Source organism: Kogia breviceps, chromosome 9 (assembly GCF_026419965.1).
Source record: "Kogia breviceps isolate mKogBre1 chromosome 9, mKogBre1 haplotype 1, whole genome shotgun sequence".
Taxonomy (NCBI): domain Eukaryota; kingdom Metazoa; phylum Chordata; class Mammalia; order Artiodactyla; family Physeteridae; genus Kogia; species Kogia breviceps.
The window spans coordinates 112279823-112298433 of record NC_081318.1 but is presented as its reverse complement, the minus strand read 5'-3'; the positions used below and the strand labels follow the sequence as shown (position 1 = coordinate 112298433).

Here is an 18611-nt window from a genome sequence, read left to right as displayed (position 1 = left end):
AATTCAGCTGGAAATCTCCCAGTAACACTATAGGCCAGAGCATTTTTAAAAGCCAATTCAGTAAGCATAATTTGTTTTTAATTTAAATACAAAAGTGAAGAAACTCAATATTTGAGTTTTGTGGCAAACTAGCTGAACATTCTCTAACATCTGAGTTGGAATTCCTTAAAATAGTATCAAACTTCAAATGGAAAGACAAATACCATATGATATTGCTTATATGTGGAATCTAATTTTAAAAATGATACCAAGGAACTTATTTACAAAACAGAAATGGACTCACAGATCTCAAAATCAAACTGATGGTTACCAAAAGGGAAATGTGGCGGGGTGGGGGGGGAGGGATAAATTAGGAGATTGGGGTTGACACATACACACACTGCTATGTATAAATTAGACACCTAATAAGGACCTGCTGCTGTACAGCACGGGGAGCTCTGCTCAATACTCTGTAACAACTTATATGGGAAAAGAATCTGAAAAAGCATAGATACATTGTATACCTATAACTGAAGTACTATGCTGTACACCTGAAACTAACACAACATTGTAAATCAACTATACTCCAATAAAAATTAAAAAGTAAAATAAAACAAAAAAGAGCTCACAAATGAAATTTTTTTTAAAAAAAATGTCAAAGGGCAGGCTGGATACAGGCAACTCCAGAGCCCACCCAGAGCCCCAGGGAAAGCGGGAGACGCGCGCCGCCTAGTGGTGAAGGCAGAGAGTGCACCCGCCGACCACGTGCTTCCAGGACCGGGTCTCACAGCACCTACCAGGGGAGAGCGTTTCTGCACCCTGAGCCCAGCTCGCCACTGCGACAAGGACAAACGGAGCCCTGAGGCAGTGAAAACTGAACTGGTCACTTGGCATGTTAAGGCTGTAAATGTATTCTCTATCATTATAGTTTGATGTTCAATACCCTTAAAATCTGTTATTCAGCTGTTACGCCCCCTGAAATCAGCTCTGGCGTAAGCTCTGTCAACACCAAGCGCAGGGCCCTCCGCCACCCAGAGGGGGTCCTCACTCGAGCCCAGAACCCTTCTAACTTGATGGGCGCTCCTGTCCGGCCCCGACCTGGGGTCCCACCTCGACCTCCGTGGAGCTGCCCCCCGGCCTGAGCAGGGGGTCCCGGGAGCTCACCTGTTCAGGAGAGAGTCTTCTTTCCCCTGGCCCTGAACCCGGAGCCTCGGGTCCCTGGAACCAAGAGGCCTGATGTCTGCAGGCAAGGAAAAATTGGCCTCTACCCACGTAAGTTCAGTGGCTGAGTCTGAGAAATAAGCTAACAATAGGTCAACAGGAGAAAAGGCACACAATTTTATTTGGTGTTAAAAGTTTTACGTGGCGCAAGGGACATCATAGAAAGGAGAGAAACACCCCCCCCCCCCGCAAGAAACAGTGAGGCTTGGGGGCTGTTGAACCATCGAGACAAAGAAAGATCAATTTAATGAGAAGGGCCGAGACCGAGGAAAGGGGCTTAACGTCCAGGGCTGGCAGTCTGTGGGAAGGCAACGGTACATAAGGGTTGGCTAGTAAGTTTGGTGCGGGAACTGTGATATTGGGATTCATAAGAAACACATAGATACTTTTGCTCATTCACCTGAATCACGACGCACGTTTCTCATATATAATTGGTCTTCACGCACCATCCCTGGCTCACAGATCCCGAAACCCCTGGGCTGTCCTGAGTGATAAAAGCAAATGTGACCAGCTCCAGAAAACCCTTCAGGGAAGGTGAATTTTGGAGTGCCACCTAAGGATGGGGCTGGTTGCCAGGAGAACCAACCATGTGATCAGACAGTTGGAACTTTCCGTCCTACCCCTCACCCCCCACCCCGATTTCCCAGGAAGAAAGAGGGGCTGGAGGTTGAATCTATCACAATGGCCAGTGATTGACTCCATCCTGCCTGTGCCATGAAGCTTCCATAAAATCCCAAGAAAACGGGGTTCAGAGAGCTTCTGGGTTGGTGACCACGCGGAGGTTAAGAGGATGGCAGCGCCCAGAAAAAGCCTGGGAGCCTCACCACCTTTCCCCAACCTTGTCCTGTGCACCTCCTCCAGCTTGGTGCCCACCTGTATCCCTTATATCCTTTTATAATAAGTCAGTAACTCAGTCAGTAAAGTGCCTCTCTGAGTTTTGTGAGCTCTTCTAACCAACGAATGGAGCCCAAGGAGGGGCTGTGGGAACCTCTGATTTCTAGCCAGTTGGCTGGAAGCGCGGGTCATAAATAGTCTGGGTTTGGGGCTGGCCCCCGAAGTGGAGGGCGGTCTTGTGGGGCTGAGCCCTTCACCTGTGGCATCTGGTCCTGCCTCCAGGTAGACAGCGTCAGAACTGAGTTAAACTGTAGGACCCCCAGCTGGCGTCCGAGAAGTGCCTGGTGCTGTGGGAACTCCCCTGCCCCACACACGCTGGAGTTGGGTCCAGGCTCTTCACGGAGCTGCCCACGCGCTTCAGAAAGGCCAATCCCGCCATGCGAGGAGGGATGGGACGAAGTGCTCGGGAGGTCCCGGCCCTGGAGCTCTAGCCCTCATGCATGAGGTCTGTTGGCCTCCGGACGGCGGGCTCCTTCAGGTCAGGCCTCACGTCCTGTTCATACTTGTAACCCCACTGCCACCAGCAATTGTCCCGATGTGTTTACTGAATAAACGTCCGTGAAGAAGGGCTGAGGCCAGACAGGAGGCTGCAACAACGCACGGAAAGCCGAGGGGGGGAGAAAACCTGCCGACAGCGGGAGCCTGACTGCTGAGGGTTGTGCCGGACTGCCTGGGAACTGACTGCATTCTGGTCCTTGGAGACTATCGGGGATCCCCAGAGCCCTGGAAACCGGGAGGCTCCCTGACGCTTACGGATCCTCGGTCTATGCTAGGATGGTCTATTTGGGAAAGTGTGAACGTCAGAGCAAACCAGTGAGCTCTGATGCTGGCGGGCAGCCATGTCCTAGAGCAGATCGGACCCTTGACATTGACAAGCAACGTTGCCTCAGGAGACTCGTGGGTCCCCAGCTTCACAAGGGTCCTCCCAACATGCATGAGGAGTGAGGAGGGAAGGCTGATGAGCCCGTGGGGTCCTTCACCCCAGGCTCACCTTGGGGCCGGGAGACCGGCCTCCTCACACAACGCATCCGTTAGGATCCAGTGCAGATAACATCACCGCCCGTCCTGACATCTGGGACCCTTGCAAATTGTCAAAATCACAAATATTTAACCCCATATGTAGGATTTGCTGGAGACACCGTCACATTCCTTGTATTTAGTAGTCATTCTAAAGACGAAAGGGAAATGATAGCCCTCCAACTTATTTAATTCATTCTGGCTCACTCTGTTAATGGCACAGGCAACAATAAATAATAAACCGCTATTGTGAGAAGTCTGAAAACTGAAGAACTGAAGGAAGAGATTTAGCCAAGGTGCTGGCTCTAAATTCAGACTCACCTTGAAATGGGCTTGGATTCACTGGCTGAGTCGCCGGTGTGATCACGGCAGTGAGGCGACCTCATCTCGCTAAGTGCGCTCCCCCGTGTGCAAGGCAGTGACAATGACTAGTCGGGAAAATGATCCAAAACGTGGGGAGAAGCAAAGGATGGTGCGTCTTTGGAGGATCACACCAGGGCCCAGGCGCACAGATCCACCAAGGATCGCTTAATGCTCTAGGAGAGACTATTTGTGTTTAACTTATTATTTATGCTATTGCTGTGGATTCAGCCCAGGCTCTGGGAAGTTGTTTGTCCACTTGTGCATCGTGTCCAGCCTCCGACTGCTTTTCGTGCCCTTGTACAGGGAGCAGAGCGCAGACCCCATGGCATCTGTGCTCGTCAGCAAAGGTAGAGCAGCATCAACCTGGCCTACCTGCTGCAGCCCTGATGAGCCTGCCCCACAGAAGGCGCTGGGCTCTCAGGAGAGCTCCTGGAGGGGCCCAACAGCCCCGGGCTTCAGGGCAAAGCCACACCACCAAAGTAACAGCAGCAGCAGCATGGTGACATACACAACAGATTCCAGGAGGAAGGGGGCACTGCTATTTGGATTCAGGCAAGAGCAAGCGTCACTTCAGTCGTGGCTCTGGGCACCTAAGCGTGAGACTGCCCAGGACCCTTTCAGCTAAATGACAGACTTGTTCTTGATTCACGCCTCTCAGGATAGCCAAGGGCTCTTGTCAACCATTTCCAAGTTTAAAACCCCGTAGGTGTTTCATTTAAGAGTAAGTGTGGAACCAGCCTCACAGTGCAGCCCCAGCAAAAACTCAGAACACTAACGTGGCAGAGCCATTAAATCAGTAGAGACCATTTAGGAAATGATCCGCTCAGGAGACACAGGGTAACAAACAGTTTTTCCAGGGCCGTGTAGACCTGCGCTGTCTCAAACAGTAGGCGCCATCCACATGTGGCTTTAACTTTAAATTAATTGAAATGAAACACTCAGGTCCTTAGTTACACTGGCCACATTTCAAGTGCTCAGCAGCACATGTGGCCAACGGATTTTGCCCGGGACAGTGTAGACACAGAACATTTCCAGCATCACAGAAAGCTCTCTGGGACAGCGGGTCTAGACAATGCAAGGATCCGGAAGACAAGAGAACGTGGCATGTGAGACCAGATGTGACGTGGCATGTGAACTGCAGCATGGTCCTTTGATGCTGTTACATGTCATAGGGTACTTACATGGATGTTTCCAAATAACTCACCAAGTATCTCTGCAAAATTTCTGAGTAATATTTCTTCCCCACTGATATTTCTAATTCCTCCTTTTCCAGTCTCAGGAGACTTTGGGCAAGTGGACTCTTGGCCATTCACCATGGGAATGCCTTTCTTCCTTGAAGAAAAGATGGACTTGGAAAGCTGCCCTAGGAAAGCATGGCCCTGCGAGCTTGGGTCCTTATCTTCACAAGAAGCACTCTCTGTATAGCAAGAATAGAACAGAATAAAGATAAAATAAGGTAAAGCAAGATAAAATAAAAAGCAAGAGACGGTCTTCACTTCTCCGTCCTGCTCTCTGAGGACAGAGAGCGTCTCTTCCTGCTCCCACCCTGTGACGTGCCTCTGGGTGGAACCAGGAAGCCTGAGGCCCCCCTCACTCCATCCCTGCCCGTCCTGAGACCCTCTCCACAGCAGTGAATATACTTTTCTACTCCATCATCTGTCTTGATGGCAAAGCGTTGCATTTCACCTCAGCAAAATACTTTATAAACCTTTACAATCGTTTCCTTTCACCAGCCCATTACAAATATTACTTCATCAAGTTTAAATACTACATTATAATTTATATTAGTAAGTGAAATTCAGTTATAGAATTTTTTCTAATGTTTCACATGTAACTGGTACTGTGTACTTTAAAATATGTAATTTCAGTTGTTTTTATCACAGTGCTACGAGTGAGGCACACACAGTGGGTACAATCAGACCCATTTTACAGGTAAGGAGACTTGGTTCAGAGCAGTTAGGTCACATCCAAAGGCATCATTGGGACCGAGTCGGGGTTAAAGCCCTAGACTCATTCCAAAGCCCCACTGAGATGCAAGTTGCCACTTTAAAACTTTATCTTTAAAAAGGCAAATTTTTAGTTCATTAAGATGCAGATCTTCCCCAAAGTGCAACATTTTGCCGCACAAAATGTGGTGGTGAAATTCGGTTGTGCAATTTCAGAACTTGCAATCCGGTGCAAAGACTCACTCCTAGGTCAGTTCCCTCCGCGTGCATGAATGACAGAGTGATCTGAGAGCAGCAGGTCTAACCCTACGTTTACAGGAAAGAGCTGTTATATAGCGAAACAAGAGAAAAGTCCATTAAATCACCGAAGTTTGCACGGTCTGGTACATAAACAGATAGGAACCAAGACTGGAGAGGAAGAGGGCAAGGAGACCCATTTGCTGGGCATCTGGGAACAGACTTTTTCTTGTAAGGTGGACACGTAGGAGTCTCTCTCTGCGTCTCCGTGTCTCTCTCTCACCCTTTCCCCAACTCTCTCTCCTGTCTGTCTCTCACCCCATCCCCAGCTCTCTCCTGTCTCTGTCTCTCTCCCCCTCCCCAGCTCTCTCCTGTCTCTATCTCTGTCTCTCTGTCTCTCACTCCCTCCCCAGCTCTCTCTCCTGTCTCTGTCTCTGTCCCTCACCCCCTCCCCAGCTCTCTCTGCTGTCTCTGTCTCTCTCCTTTAACTATGCAAAATCTTCACACAACTCTGCTCCCTGTACAAAAGCACCCAAAGCAATCAGGATGCCGAATAAGAGACACACTGAGTCTGGATCTACGGCTGGAAAGCCAAGGCTGACAGAGGACTGAAAGTCAGTAAAATTGTGAAGAACCCGGGAACTCTGCGCTAGAGCCTCAGCATAAGCCCTGACCTGGAGCAGCAAAGTCGTTCTCCCTTCAGCCTGGAAGGACCCAGTGCCAGGAAGTGCCCCTTTCACTGGGCACATGAACCAGAGAGCCCAAGACGGAGAAACTGCTGGGAACGCCATCCACGCCCGGTCGCCTCCAAGAAGCATCCTGGTTGTGAGGGTCAAGGGCGTGGGCGAGACCTGAGCGCAGGCTGGAGGCTGAGGATGTGGGCACGTCTAGCACCACTGACCAGTGATGACCCGAGGCCTGGGAAGCAGTAGAATCATCTTCCGATCAGCTTGTACCCTGTGAAGTTCCACGGTTTAGGTAAAAAGTGGTCCAAGGTGGGCAATTTTGTAGGATTCAGCCTAGTGTAAGGCCTGCACAGAGGTACTGGTTCCCTTTGGAATGATTTCTGTTAAACAAGAGAAAAATGATGATCTGGAGCCACATTTGGGGGAAGGCTCCAGTGACAGAGAGACTTTGCACGGAGGGTGAACTCCTACTCATAAACCTGCCGAATAGACTTATTCTCCTATTCAAAAAATAGGGCAGATGATGTTTATGATGAATTACAGTTATGTATGATGTTACCACAGGGGAAAAACTGGGAGAGGGTACAAAACCTGTACTATTTTTGCAACTTCTTGTAAGTCTGAAATTTTTTAATAGGAAGTATTTTTAAGTGAATAAAATAGGAGATGTTTTAATCAGAACAAAAGAAAGTGGGTGAGCTAGCAAGTTTCAAATAAGGAGTGGGACCCCTGAGTTTTTTTAAAAAATAGTAGCTATGGGAAAGACACCACGGAATCTATGAAAGCAAATCATAAGTCTTCCTTTTACTGAAAGCGTTTTAGAGGTAAACATATATGGTTAGCAGTGAAATTATGCATACTATAATATGTTTGAATTTCAGGCCACAAATTCAAGTGTGCAAGAAATATCATTTTACAGGCCTTACTGGTTATCTATTGCTACACACACCTTATCCCAAAACTAGCAGCTTCAAACGGGAAACATCTGTTCTCTAACAGTTTCTGGAGGTCAGGAATGCAGGTGCAGCTTAGCTGGGTTTTCTGGTTCAAGGCATCCAACAAGACTGCAAACAAGGTTTGCCTGGGCTGAGGTCTTGCCTGAAGGCTCAAATGCAGGAGATTCACTCAAGTTCATTTATGGGATCATCAAGATGCAATTCCTCTCAGGATGTTGGATGGAGAACCCCAGCCCCTTGCTGACCATGGGCTAAAGGCCTCTGTCCTTGCTGTGTGGGCCTCCACAGGGCAGCTCACACATGGCAGCCGTCCACCCACAGAGTGAGGCAGCAAGAGAGGGTGAGTGAGCTAGAAACCGGCCTTGGAGAACTAATCATGGAGGTGACATCTGACCACTTTTGCTATACAGTAAGTCCCCTACATGTGAACGAGTTCCATTCTGAGAGCGCGTTCGTAAGTCCGATTTGTCCACAAGTCCAACACAGTTAGCCTAGGTACCCAACTAACACAGTGAGGCTAGGTACACACTAACAGTGCTATACAGTACTGTACTGTCATAGGTGTATAATACTTTTCACACAAATAATATGTACATAAAAAAACACAAAAGATAAACATTTTTAGTCTTACCGCACAGTACCTTGAAAAGTACAGTGGTCCAGCACAACAGCTGGCACACAGGGGCCGGCATCGAGTGAACAGGCAGAAGAGTTACTGACTGAGGAGGGAGAGGGGGTGGGAGATGGTAGAGCTGAAGGATCGTCAGCAACAGGAGACGGAGGGCCAGCTGCAATGTCACTCACACCTGACATTGATGGAACGCACGTTCGCATCTTTGAAAGTTCGCAACTTGAAGGTTTGTACGTACTGGACTTTCTGTATTGTATTCATGGTTTCCTGTAATCCCCTCAAGGAGAGGGGATTACAGGAAACCATGAGCAAAAGAAGCCAGGATCCTGGGAACCGCCCTGTAGCCCATCCACCAGAACCCTCCCACTGGCCCGGGATTCTATCCTGACACCTGTAAGATACAGTCACCCCTTGAAAAGTCTCATCCCATTCAACTCAAAAGTCCAAACTCTTACCACCTAAGTCAAGTCCAGGTCCAGATGTGGCCCCTGAGCAAGTTCCTGGGGTTCAAAATCTCTTGATCTGAGAGCCTGCAGATGAAAGAGACAAGCTGTCTACCCCATCACACCCTGAGTACAATGGCAGGACAGCTGCTACACACACCCTCACTCCAAATGGGGACATGGGAGAGGCACACAGGTGGGTGGCACTGACCTCGAGAGGTTCTGAAATTCCACCAGGCTAACGTTGGGAGGGGCTTCAGTTGCAAGGCCTGAGTACGAGATCCTGTGGTCCTGGCTCTGCCTTCGGAGTCTCAGGTTCTGCCCTCTGAGCCATCCTTCCTTTCTCATGGAAGGTACTGGCAGGTGAGCAGTTTCATCAGCCTGTTTTCTGCCAGAAGTGTTCGAGAGTCTGCCATCCACCTTCATTTTTATTCTTTGTCCCTGTTAGTCTAAGCTGACAGTGTTTCCACTAAAACAGGTTTGCTCAGATACTGTATGAGCCTTCTGTGGACTTTGGTGGGTTCACCCCATCAGACACCTGAGGGATGTTCACGCCCTCAGATCCTCCTCCCGTTCCATGGCCCCTGAGCACGGCCAAAGGACAGAGGGCAGCCAGCTGAACGGGGAGGGTCTGTGGGGCACCAAAGTGTCTTTCTGAACTTTTCGTCCTTCTGAAGTCACACCCTCTGCTTCTCCTCGAGACATTTTCCTGACAATAAATCTCTTAATTTTAGCACCTTTGCCATCTGGAGAGGCTGAGGATTTTCAGAATCATCAAGCCCTGGTTCTGTTTGGTCTGATGGTTCTTCTCCTGTGTTTCACTATGAGCAGGAACCAGTTAGCACCTTCCACACTTTGCTTGGAAGCCCCGTGTCTGGCCACAATGACGAGTTCGTCACTTACAAGTCCTGCTTCCCCTGCAATGACAGGAGACAGTTCTGCTAAGCTTTCTGTCCCTACGTACAAGGATGCCCCTTCTTCTAGTCTACAATAACACACCTCCTCACTTCTGTTAGGTCCTCAACAACAGGGTCCAAGGCCATGTCTCTAATAACTGTTGCTCAAGGTAGTACAGGATTTCTCTCTTATACGCCCCCAAATTCTCTCAGCCTCCCCATGGCCTGCTTCCAAAACCATCATGACATCTGTCTGCTGCATAACAAACTACCACAAACTTGGCTCTAAATGACACAGTGTCTGTGGGTACAGAGTGTAGACACAGGGCAGCTGCGTCCTCTGACCCAGAATGTAAATGTGACTATAAGATCTCTGCAGAGATTCTCATCTCTGTCTGGAAAGAGGCTTTCTGAACTGAAAGCTAGAGCAGAAATCACAGAATACAGATTTGAAAATTTGGCTAATAAAAAATCCATTTCTAACTGTAAATGGAAAGTAACGTTTAAAAATTTTTAAAAACTAAGAAAAAATAAAATTTATTAGAATTCCCCCAAAAAAATCCATTTCCATGACAGTTACCTTCTATCTCAATCCAACTTTTCTCTGAGATAGTCCAAACCTCAACTCCCATTTCCTATGTCTAGCCTAAAATACTGGGAAACAGCATCACCGCTGGGAATGATTTCAAGAATACTATCCAAAGGCGGCTGTTTATACGCTTTGAAAATAGCACTCAGCATCACCAATTACATAATTTCCTCTGTCGCATAAAGCGAAGGTTCTTAAACTATGAATGGGGCTGGGGTGGGGCCCAGGGGATGCTTGGCCGTGATCCATGGAAACATATCCCATTCTCCACTGACTCAGGGGCTGGAGAAGTGAAATGTGGGGGTCTCTGGTTGTTACTGAGCCAAGGGGATCGCTGCCCGATGCATACAGAAGCCAGAACTATGGCACCACCTCTTGAGGAGAGAAAGAGCTTTACTTCAAGGTCAACTGGGAGGAAGACAAAGCTCACATGTGTGTCCTTGATCTGGGCCACACCTGTATGAGCTAGGGAAGGAGGGGCGCTGTGCAGAAGCACTGTGAGGGGTGGGGCAGGTGTCAGTGGGAGGGCTTTGGAAGTGGCCGTTTAGGTAAGGTGTGTGAAGGGGCTTCAGCACCAGATTTCCTGGACAGCAGAACGTTCACGTCTGAAAGGGCTCTGGTGTTCAGGTTCTGGTCATGTCCCGGTTCTCTGGTCCATGCGGGGAGACACTTGGGCTCTGCGTGTTATCCGAGGTCAAAATCTCCTCTCTGTTCATGTTTTGGCTGCATGACTTGTGATTTTGTTCTGTTGTCTCTAAACAACAGTTCAACATCATGTTAGAAACCGGACAGGACCAGTTTGGGGCTGGTTCTGCAGCTGCATTGTTAAGGTTGTCACCTCCTATTCCTCCCAAGCCCATATCGTTTTCTGTTGTCCTTATAAGAATTTTCTCAGCATTTAACAATCTTGTCCTAGACAACAGGCCAACATCAGGGGCTGAGTTGAGTAAAGCTTGGTTCATCCATTTGGTGGAATACTATCCAACCCTGAATAATTTGTAGGAATAGAGAGGCCCACTTACAATGTACTGTTAAGGTTTATGCTGTGTCTGCAGTACAATTCTAGCTATATAAAAATTAATTATACTGTGTACATCATGGAGAGAATGACCAAAACATTCAGGGTTGTAGAATTGTGTATGTTTTGTTTCCCTTTACATTCTGTACTTTTCAAATTTTCTTCAGTGAGCGTATATTACAATAATTAAATTTGTTATATGCACTGAAATGTTTCTAAAAATTAAGATTGCTCTAATGGTCTGAAGTGGTAGAATCTGTGGTGGCAATTCCAGCTGGGAATTTATCACTAGGATCCATACAGAAAACTTTAACTCGAGTTTCAAGAGGAGATATTTGCAAAGCTAAATTTTCTGAGCTGCAGTTGTTTGTTTTAAAAAGACATTAAAAGCTCCTTATGTGAGATAGCCTCATCCACCAGAGGGCAGAAAGCAGAAGCAAGAAAAACTACAATCCTGCAGCCTGTGGAATGAAAACCACATTCACAGAAAGATAGACAAAATGAAAAGGCAGAGGACTACGTACCAGATGAAGGAACAAGATAAAACACCAGAAAAACAACTAAATGAAGTGGAGATAGGCAACCTTGCAGAAAAATCATTCAGAATGATAGTGAAGATGATCCAGGACCTTGGAAAAAGAATGGAGGCAAAGATTGAGAAGATACAAGAAATGTTTAATAAAGACCTAGAAGAATTAAAGAACAAACAAACAGATGAACAATACAATAACTGAAATGAAAACTACACTAGAAGGAATCAATAGCAGAATAACTGAGGCAGAAGAACGGATAAGTGACCTGGAAGACAGAATGGTGGAAATCACTGACACGGAACAGAATCAAAAAAAAAGAATGAAAGGAAATGAAGACCATCTAAGAGACCTCTGGGACAACATTAAACACACCAACACTCACATTATGGGGTTCCAGAAGGAGAAGAGAGAGAGAAAGGACCTGAGGAAATATTTGAAGAGATTATAGTCAAAAACTTCCCTAACATGGGAAAGGAAATAGCCACCCAAGTCCAGGAAGCGCAGAGTCCCAGGCAGGATACACCCAAGGAGAAACATGTCAAGACACATAGTAAGCAAACTGACAAAAATGAAAGACAATGAAAAATTATTAAAAGCAACAAAAATTATTAAAAGCAAAAGGAAAAATGACAAATAACATACAAGGGAACTCCCATAAGGTTAACAGCTGACTTCTCAGCAGAAACTCTACATGCCGGAAGGGAGTGGCATTTTATATTTAAAGTAATGCAAGGCAAGAACCTACAACCAAGATTACTCTACCCGGCAAGGATCTCATTCAGATTCGATGGAGAAATCAAAAGCTTTACAGACAAGCAGAAGCTAAGAGAATTCAGCACCACCAAACCAGCTCTACAACAAATGCTAAAGGAACTTCTCTAGGTGGAAAACACAAGAGAAGAAAAGGACCTACAAAAACAAACCCAAAACAATTAAGAAAATGGTAATAGGAACATACATATCGACAATTACCTTAAATATGAATGGATTAAATGCTCCAACCAAAACACACAGGCTCGCTGAATGGATATATACACTGTCTACAAGAGACCCACTTCAGACCTAGGGACACATAAAGACTCAAAGTTAGGAGACAGAAAAAGGTACTCCATGCAAATGAAAATCAAAAGAAAGCTGGAGTAGCAATACTTGTATCAGATAAAATATACTTTAAAATACAGAATGTTACAAGAGACAAGGAAGGACACTACATAATGATCAAGGGACCAATCCAAGAAGAAGATATAACAATTATAAATATATATGCATCCAACATAGGAAGCACTTCAATACATAAGGCAAATGCTAACAGCTCTAAAAGAGGAAATCGACAGTAACACAATAATAGTGGGGGACTTTAACACCTCACTTACACCAATGGACAGATCATGCAGACAGAAAATTAATAAGCAAACAAAAGCTTTAAATGACACAATAGGGCTTCCTTGGTGGCACAGTGGTTAAGAATCCGCCTGCCAATGCAGGGGACATGGGTTCGAGCCCTGGTCCGGGAAGATCCCAGATGCCATGGAGCACCTAAGCCCATGCACCACAACTACTGAGCCTGCGCTCTAGAGCCCGCGAGCCACAACTACTGAAGCCCACGTGCCACAACCACTGAAGCCCGTGCGCTTACACATCAAAATACTAATCAGAAACCTTAAATTAATACCTGAAGAAAAAAATAAAGAATGGGGGGAAATGGAAGAAAGAAAAGAAAAAAATGTTTTAGTGTCTACTGAGCATGTCTCTGATTATCCTTAGGAAAAATAAAACATAAAACATCAAGAAGAGACAAGGAAAGCAAATATTCTTAAATCCCAGTACCTAGAATTTTATATTCTTGAGTTTTATGCTTGAAAGACCCAATTTCAGTTGTTTCACTTTTTGACCCTGGACCTGTACATACTTTTATGGTTTCCTTAGAAAATGTGTTGGGCTTTATTTCTCAGGCAAAATTCAGCTTTGTCTTTTTAATATACTTTCTCCTGTTTCAAGTTGATAACTAAACTTAGAAGAGTTCATTTATCTTAAGTGGATAACACTACTTATAGAATTTTACCAGGGAATTTGTTTCTTTGCCTTTAAAAAAAAAGTCTTATTTTCTCTAGGACATAATAAAATGTGTACTATTTTTTAAATAAATTAGCAAATTTAATATAATAAAGGAAATACTATACTGAATTCCCCATTTCTTAGGATAAATATCTATGAATTGATTTCTCAACTTAGGTAGAATTTTAGGAGAGTCTGGAGTCGTAAAAGTTTACTTAGACTTTTAGGTCCCCTTCTTAATCTATCTGTTGTGTTGGCTGCAAGAAAGACAAGCCTTGCTCATGACTTAATCACATTGCTCAATAAACCGAGAGTTACCGAACTGGAAGGTATCACAGCCTTTTGTGTTGGGCTCATCCCCATTTGCCCTTTTGTCTGGTAGTGATGACAGGCAGCTCTTTCTGTCCAAGTCACTAACCTAAATTTTGCTGAATGAAAATACCTTAAGGTCCAGAGAGACTCATTTGATCCAAAGGGCATTTGTGAACTTCGTTCAGTGGTGAGCCTAGGTAATGTGTGACACAAAAAGATACATAATAGATCATGTAGTGGAGTCAGAAAGAGCCTTTGAAATTAGTTATACAGTAGGATTAAGTTTCTCCAAAATACAAAAACGGCTTAGGGAAAACAAATTTTTTTCATTTCTGTGTACAATTGCAGGCTGGATATTGTGTGCATTTTCCACTCTAATTTAGGCCAGTTGAGAGAAATAAATAATGAAGTACTGACATATTTATTTTGCATCTCCTAAGCTTATCCACTAAAATAGATTTATCTGCACCATTTCTCTTAAATTGCAATCGTGCCCTAGTTTCACAGCAATTTTCTATATTTTGTGAAATTATGTCTCAAAATTTCATACATTCAGGCTGCCATGTCCCACAGGGTCAGAAGCATATATATGGCCATGCCGTTTCTTCCAGATGTGAAGACCCAACATTACCTGCACCCCAAACTCTGATAAAATAGAATTTAACCACTTCTGTGGTCATTGTTGTGATGTTATGCATGTATGTTGCTTTCTCAAAGATTCCTTTGTATAATGGGTTTCTGAGCATTCAGTTTCTTAAAATGCAGAAGAAATCTGTATTTGTCTCACAGCTACTTTTTAAAGCAATTCTGATGGTTTTGCTCAATTTGGAGTTGGATGAATGACTATTTGCTACAAATTCTGATTCTGAGAGGTTTACTTCTAAATACAATCATATGTATGTGCAAAACGGGGAGACTTCCACCCTGGTTTTTAAAGATTTATTTTGTTTGGTCATCATCTTTTCAGCCTCATTTTCCATATGAAGTGCATATTTTCTAAAAGGAATTTATAATAGGGTTTTCAGTTCTCATCCCTTGCCTCTTCCTTACTAGCAAACTTCATGGCTCCTCTAATTTAAAACAAAAACTTTATTCATTCAACAAAGCCATGTTCAACACCTTAAAAATACTGTTTCACTGCGTTTTAAAAAATCTCAAGAAGAGTGCATTACTGCTGTCAGATACGGAAATTGGCCGCCTCCTCCAGCCTCACCCCAAGAGGTAAGCAGTCTCAATGGTCACTGCATACCCTTCTGGAGCGTTTTTGCATTCCCTTGCTTACACAGAGACACGAGAATTACCGTGCAACTTGCTCGTTTCAGTGAACAATGGAGCCTGGCGCTCTCTCCCCATCAGTGTGTATGCAGACATCTACTTGATTCTTAAAAACCACTACTAAAACCCCGTGGGCCAGATTAACGATTCTCCACTGACAGATGTCTGCACTAGTTTTCACATCTTAAAATGCTTCCATGAACGTATCTATGTAATATGTACCTAGCAGTGGAGGCATTTCTAGGCAGCTGTGGTCAGACCGCCTTCGCGCAGGGCTGGCTGGACTCACCTCTACTCTCCCGCAGCAGTGCGCACAATGCCTGCTCTCCAAAGCTTTACCAGCGCGGAGCACCACGGGTATTTCACATTGTTGCTGGTGCTTTCATCATGTGCAGCCGTTAATTGTTTATGTTGATGCTTTTGGCTCCACGTATAAAGGTTCACGAATGGTGTGAAAGGTAGGAAACTTTTATCAACATGAGACATTTTTCCTCACCAAGTTTACTGCTTTTGACCCCGATTCCTCTCTCCGTGGGATTAAGGGTTCAGTTCCTGCTGGCGCCAGCACTTTCCTGCTTGCATCTCTCTCCACCCCTTTATTGTCACTGTTCCTGTTTAACTTCATAAAGATAATATCATTGAACTTTGCCTTTTTTACCTAATCTATGAGGCTTTGTTTATTAATCAAGTTCTTCCCATTTATTTTGAACCTGAAGTATTTAATTTTTTTCTGACATCTTATTAAAATGTTCTGTTATTAAGCTTTGATTCTTTTTTTTTCTTCATCCTTTTTAAAAAAGTATTCTTTTTCTCTTTCATTGGATTGATCATGTTTTCCTTGCTTTTATTTTTCTCTGGTGATTTGGAGGTTTTATATCTCATTTCTTATCTCTGTCCTATTTCTTACTATCATTTTCACTTACATTTTAGACAGATGTATTTAAAATATATATACAAACATATACACATATATCATATATATATTAGTTTTGTTTTCACCTTAATTTAAATGGGATATATATTTAAATATGCATATAAATTCATATATTACATAGATGTTTAATCAGTGCTGATTGAATAGTAATTTGCCATTTATTCTAAAGGAGTGATTTAATATGAAACATTCATCAATATTCAGTCATCTACTCCAAGTATTAAAGAGAACATAAGAACATGATACAAGAAGTTAAATGCAATATTAAATACACACTACACTGTGAGTTCTGAACTTAAATATCAACAATTTTAGGGACGTTTTTAAATGAAAATTTATGTCAATAAAAGCATTATTGTTTTTAAGCATTTCTATTTTTATATGCCTTCTCTTTTTTATAGTAAGTACTTCTAAATTACTTATAGATAAAATCACTTAATTTTTCCTCTGACAGTGATTTTGGATGACAGAATGAGCCTGGGCTGCAACAGAATGCCTGACAAGGAAGCCTGGGAGAGTTTAAAGATCACTGTCACATTTGCTGCAGCACTGAGGTAACATGATGAGAAGCTGTTTGCCCAGAAGCCGACATTGTATGAAGTTCACCAATTCCTGAAGCCAGATTCTTAACGTTAGCTTTAATGGTACAGAAATTACTTCCTACAAGGCTGACTAACACAACGTAAAGCAATTATACTCCAATAAAGATGTTAAAAAAAAAAAAAGGTTGATTGCACATATACAACACAGAGTTTAAGAGAACTACTTACCTTAATTACAAATATGGGGCTGAATATATCATATCTGGACCTGCCCTGTCCAGTGTGGCAGCCACCGGTCACGTGGCCATCTCGTATTTGCATGTGGTCACTTAGATCGAGACTTGATGTGAATTAAAAACACTCACTGATTTCAAAGACTCAGTACGAGAAAAAGAAAGAAAAATATATCATGAATAATTCTTACATTGATTGCATGTTGGAATGACAATAATTAGATATTAATTCCACCTGGTTCTTTTTCTTTTTAACCATTGTTACTGGAACATTTTAAGTTACATATGTGGTTCTCATTATATATATATATTGAACAGCCCTGTTCTAGATGTCCTGCACCCATTCAACAGATGAAAGGCTGGGAAAAGTGTGATTACAAAGGAAAAACTATTCCCATGAGCTGCTGACATAGGGATTGCAGGAAGAGCATCAGTTCTTGGTAGGGCTCCTGGCTCATTTACAGTAGGCGCTTTTCAGCCCCACGTGTTGCTTTACTGAATCGTGTCTGCTCTGCCTGGAATTGGTGGGTTGGTTATCAGTTTATTAAAAACACCAATAATTCTGCTTTGGCAACAGCTGTGATTGTTTCAGGCCTGCTTAGTTTTACTTCCATCCCAAAGATTTCAGCAGGAATTTCAGCAGGGATTCTCTGAAAACACAGGAAACAGTTTCCTCTCTTTAATGAGACAAATGTCTACTGACATGATCTTCCTAGCAAAGGTGGAGCTGCCTTTATTCAGTCTATTAGCTTAGGTCCCAAATTCATAATGTGGCCCAGGAAAGGGACCAGTGGCTGAGCTTCTGACTCTGGATTCATTTCAGTTTTGCACTATGTTAATCCTATCTTTTTTTTTTTTTGATTGAAGTATACTTGATTTACAATGTTGTATATAGCACAGAGATTCATATATATATGAATCTTTTCCCTTAAAGGTTATTACAAAATATTGACAGTAGGTCCGTGTTATGTTTTATATACAATAGTATGTATCTGTTAATCCCATACTCCTAATGTACCCCTCCTCCCTTTCCCCTTTGGTACCAGAAGTTTGTTTTCTATGTCTGTGAGTCTGTTTCTCTTTTGTAAATGAGTTCATTTGTATCACTTATTTTAGATTCCACATATAAGTGATATCATATCTTTTTCTGACTTACTTCACTTAGTATGATAATCTCTAGTCCATCCATGTTGATGCAAATGGCATTATTTCATTCTCTTTTTATAGCTGAGTAATATTCCATTGTATACATGTAGCACATCTTCTTTATCCATTCCTCTGATGATGGACATTACGTTGCTTCCATGTCTTGGCTACTGTAAACAGTGCTGCTATGAACATAGGAGTGCATGTATCTTTTCAACTTAGTTTTTGTCTTTTCTGGATATATGCCCTGGAGTGGGATTCCTGGATCATATGGTAGCTCTATTTTTAAAGAGACCTCCATACTGTTCTCCACAGTAGCTGCACCAATTTACATTCCCATCAACAGTGTCAGGAGGGTTCCTTTTTCTCCACACCCTCTCCAGCATTATTTGTTGACTTTTGGATGATGGCCATTCTAACTGGTGCGATACCTCATTGCAGTTTTCTCATTTGCATTTCTCCAATAATTAGCGATGTTGAGCATTTTTTTCATGTGCCTGTCAGCCATGAGCTGTATGAGCTGTTTGTGTATTTCAGAAGCCCTTCTCAGTCACATCATTTGCAAGTATTTTCTCCCATTCTGTAGGTTGTCTTTTTGTTTTGTTGATGGTTTCCTTTGCTGTGCAAAAGCTTTTAAGTTTAATTAGGTCCCATTGGTTTATTTTTGTTTTTATTTCTATTGCCTTGGGAGACTGACCTAAGAAA

At 43.7% G+C, this 18611-nt stretch overlaps 1 long non-coding RNA gene across 2 annotated transcripts; it reads right to left on the bottom strand.

The window, feature by feature from the left end:
* Window positions 1-632: 632 nt before the first annotated feature.
* On the bottom strand, window positions 633-18279 carry LOC136794881 (uncharacterized). Of its 2 annotated transcripts, XR_010842352.1 has the most exons (7): window positions 17917-18279; window positions 16756-16904; window positions 13907-13969; window positions 8585-9290; window positions 8386-8460; window positions 4679-4891; window positions 633-3174 (listed from the first exon to the last, which is right to left on the bottom strand). It is a non-coding gene; the product is annotated as an uncharacterized lncRNA (long non-coding RNA). The 2 variants fall into 2 exon arrangements; XR_010842353.1 differs by lacking the exons at window positions 13907-13969; window positions 16756-16904; window positions 17917-18279 and adding an exon at window positions 12382-12450.
* Between the last annotated feature and the right edge of the window lie 332 nt (window positions 18280-18611).